This window comes from Pinus tabuliformis, chromosome 1_2, assembly GCF_031772625.1.
Source record: "Pinus tabuliformis cultivar Carrire ecotype Pingquan chromosome 1_2, CPIR1, whole genome shotgun sequence".
Taxonomy (NCBI): Eukaryota; Viridiplantae; Streptophyta; class Pinopsida; order Pinales; family Pinaceae; genus Pinus; species Pinus tabuliformis.
In genome coordinates this window covers 69,769,122-69,773,347 of record NC_142298.1, presented here as the reverse complement: position 1 = coordinate 69,773,347, position 4,226 = coordinate 69,769,122, and the positions used below count along the sequence as shown (strand labels likewise).

Here is a 4,226-nt window from a genome sequence, read left to right as displayed (position 1 = left end):
TTACATTTCCAATACAGTAAATAATGTGACAGATGTGGTAGTTTGGATGACCGTTTCCCAGAAGTTGAAATTCCAGACTTGCAATGATTTGTTGGTGAAACTAATATTTTCTGATATTGGCTGATACACTTTGATGTGGAAGAAAGAACTAGGCATCCCAATTGGGAATGATAGAATGTGGGAATAAGTAACCCTTGAAAAAAGCACCTCCTCTCTACAGATAAGAGTGTGCAAGTTGTTTCTTTGCAGCCACTGCAATTTTGGAGAATAAACTCTAACGGATGGAAAATGCTGATAAAGTACTATGTTTGCCATCTACAGCTTTCATGAAGATACCTATCACATACTTTGCCCAATTTTACACTATCTGCAGAAAAAAATTAATGGGAGCGGGAGGGTTGGTTAACAGCAGATAGACAAACTATTCAATTAGCTTAAGCTCAATGTGCACATGTCTGCTATTCAATGGACTTAAGCTCAATGTGTGCATTTCTGCTGTTAACCAACCCTTATTCAAGGCACATTGACATCTATTCATCCACTTAAGTTTTTCATCCTAGTAGATGGATCTAAAAGTCCATCAATAGTCTCAAGTTTCAACAATAAATCCAATTTAAACCCACATGCACTGATAAGGAGGCAATGTGCAGTACAAGCCACATGGTCAGCACGTCAAATGATGAGGGATGTGTGCATGTATGGTTTGTTCATGGGGAGACAGAAGGGGGCAAAGAAGCAGAAGGCAGTGTGATCCTGAGCTCCACCATTCTGCAATACCTATTATGATATCACATCCCATCACAGGACTGCCATTATCTCTAAGCATTATGTCTGATGTAGGTGATGATATGCAGGTCATTACAACACAGGTTCATAGACGTACAAGGGGCATCCTGAAGAATTGTGAGAACTTGTCACCAGGTCTTGATGCTACTCAGCATTGGGCGATGAATTCAAAGCAATCAGGAACTGGTCTGGAATCTGATACTTGGATTGAAGCCACCAGCAATCCAGTTGGTAGTTTGGCTAACCACAATTGCATAAGATAAAGACTGTTGGTCAGATTGGGAGATTCTTGATGCCAACCAAGGTGTGTGAAGAGGTAGGCCATGCAGGAGCACAGAAATAAACACTCCGCCGGCCCTAACACCTGTGGTAGCAGACAAAGAAGCATATCACAGGAAACTCCCTGAAGCATCGATGCAGGAGGTGGAATATCTGGAAAATAGGATTTGTGAAACAGGGAAGATCCCCAACAGCAGACTTGATTAAGAAATGAGCCCTTGGATTCCAGATACAGGTTTCTGCTGGGGTAGTGAAACCAAATACCTGAAAACTGTGGACTTATATTGGCACGTGAAAACTGTAAATGCATGTACCATAGAAGAGAATGGTTCTCAGCGCAATGATATTCTCAGGAAGCTTGACCAGTTAGACCAAAAATATGAAAATCTTACTAATGCCATTTGGAGGTGAAGAAGGTTAGGGTGACAGGACAAGGACAGTTTAGACTGAAACAGCTAGCTGGGCTCCAGAGGCAGGGACAACAACTTAAAATTTCATCAGTGTTGATTCTGACTGTGGGCATGAGAAAATAGCTTCTGATCTTGCGGGTCATCTAGCTTAGCCTAATTTTTTTGGTTTATATGCAATTAAAGAACTCACCCTGAGTGTTCCATGTTTAGGCTGAGGTTGTCAGATGTTCTTTTCTATTTCCAGTACTTTGGTAAATCCCCGTGAGGGGAGAGACTTATCACGAGTTAAATCCTATTAATTTTTATGGTTTCACTCTCCTCGGATAGTAGTGTGTACTATTACTGTGCATAAGTGACACAAAAACCTTCTACATTACGAAAACACAATAAATTTATCCAATTTACTACATCAATCACATAAACCCACCATGTTGGAAATGTAAAACATGACGAGAGCTCCCTGGATAAGCTGAGTTAGGACAAGGACTTAAGGAGGGACAGGCAGATTTCCAATGTTAGAAAGGTTGCATCTTTACTAAAACTCAAGAGTATGTCAAGAGCAGCATTGCCAATGACAATGGAAAAGCTAACCAAATTAGGATGGTAGTCTTCAAAGCAGGCCACTCCATAAACACCACTTTTGACGACGGGAGTTTGTTTGCATATTCGTACGTCTTGGCTTATCCTGCAAAAACCGAGTTAGATGAGTGAAGCTTATAGTGAGGCTCCAGACAAATTTTCTCCCCATAATTTCTTGTGCAGCAAAGCAAGACAAGGAGGATAATATGATTAAGAAAAGAATAGAGGAAATAAAAATAAACTGAAAAATGGGAAAGTTTTGTATGTGTTGGGGGAAGATGGCCAATGAATGTGAGGTGGACGGGAAAGCGCGAAATGCGAAAAAGAACCAGAAGAAGATGAGAATTGAATTTTCTAGAGAATTAATTGGAATATTCAACTGAACTGTGTACCATACCATATGATGCAAGAAGATGAAATTGTGTAGTGGTATTACACACCATATGTCAGTCCCTCTTTCTTTTGACAATCCAGGCAGAAATTAAATCTATTTTCTCTTCTCTGCCACATTCGTATCTCCCTTCCGCGTGTGACCAAGCGACCGCCATCGTCCACACGTCTGGATTGGGACTTCAGCCACTCTTCGATCTCATAGACTTCGGCTATTGCAGATCCAACCGCAACTGTAACTAAAAATAGAGCGATTAGAACATTCAAGTGAAACCCTAGAAAGAAGAAGCTGTTTATGTCGAACCGTGACACTGAAACAAATGAAATTTTATTAATGAAAAAGCTGTTTTCTCCCATAAATGCAATAGAGAGTATCAGGGCAGCCTAGTGAAACCCTAGAAACCATACGGCACTTTTTTTCACCTGAGTGGAAAAACCTAACAACTCAGGTGTCAAAACCAACAGTGAGGACAGTCATCTCTGGCTGCTAAACAGCCAATATCATAGGACAGTCATCTCTGGCTGCTAACAGCGAATATCATACGGCACTTTTTTCACCTGACTGGAAAAACCTAACAACTCATGTGTCAAAACCAACAGTGAGGACAGCCATCTCTGGCTGCTAACAGCGAATGTCGGTTTGACTCATCACAGTTAAATAGGAAAACCACACCACCTGCAATCACCCGCTGGTGGTCCGTAAGAGAGTAGGATTTCACTCCTGCCAAATGCTTTTGGATCTTATGTGAAATGAGACCAATAAAATTTTATTTATAAAATTACTTTTTTATTTCCTGTAAATGCCGGAAGAGGAAGGTATGGGAAAACAATACTAGAGTGATCCGTCATTTTTATAATGTTAACTTAGATTATTTGATGCAGTTGAAAACTTTCTCTATGATGTGTTTTGTTTATTGGTTTGCCTAGATTATTTGCATTTATAAAAGTGATTATTTATAGAAGTGATTATGAATCGTTAATCTTTAATGTTAAACTCAATTTAATTGATATTGTCAAATTTAATTTAATTGAGTTTTATAAAGAAATTGGAAGATGGATAAATTTGTTTTTTAATTATGGGAATCGATAATTTATTGGAGTGATATGGGATAGGCTCGGGAGGGAGATGGATAAGACTTAACACGCTAGCAAAGCTTCATCAAATGGGGTGTTAAGGACATGAGTGCACTCAGAGCAAACACAGTATCATGCCTCCACATTTCAAAGGACTTCACTGAACACGTTGCCCAAGGAGACAACTAACAAATCCATTGTAGATCTAATACTTGCAAGTAATTATGGTGAAAAGTGTGAGGATGCTTCCTATTTATGATCCCAAGTAGGAGAAAACTAATCCTTCAAAGACACCAAGGATAAAGCAGTTTTTACTAGTTGTGTCTTCCATCAATCAAAATTATAGCTTAAGTCAAAATGAGGAATGAGGTTCAAATGGTGCCTCCACGCATTCTCTTCTCCAGTTATTCTCGATCGGCTCCTCTAGACATTGTCTACTGATATGACTCATACAAGTAAAATTGATTTTTTTCTTTTTTTAAGTTTCAATTAGTTGCCTTGATTTTGTTGGTATTGTTATCATCAAGGTCAAAGGCATCCTTGATATAGTGGGCCTCATATAACATTGAAATTAGCCTTGTGTGCCAATGCTTGTCCTATATAGTGGTAAAAATTCGAAGAAGTTATCCACTAATGGAGTTGAGCATTTTTGGGTTTGTTGCCCTGTGGCATGCTCCTATTGTAGAGGACATGCTCCTGCGAACCATT

At 39.4% G+C, this 4,226-nt stretch overlaps 1 long non-coding RNA gene across 1 annotated transcript; it reads right to left on the bottom strand.

Moving 5' to 3' along the window:
• Positions 1-337: 337 nt before the first annotated feature.
• On the bottom strand, positions 338-3,213 carry LOC149204463 (uncharacterized). The gene is made up of 2 exons (XR_016252372.1): positions 2,452-3,213; positions 338-2,160 (listed from the first exon to the last, which is right to left on the bottom strand). It is a non-coding gene; the product is annotated as an uncharacterized LOC149204463 (long non-coding RNA).
• Positions 3,214-4,226: the final 1,013 nt, after the last annotated feature.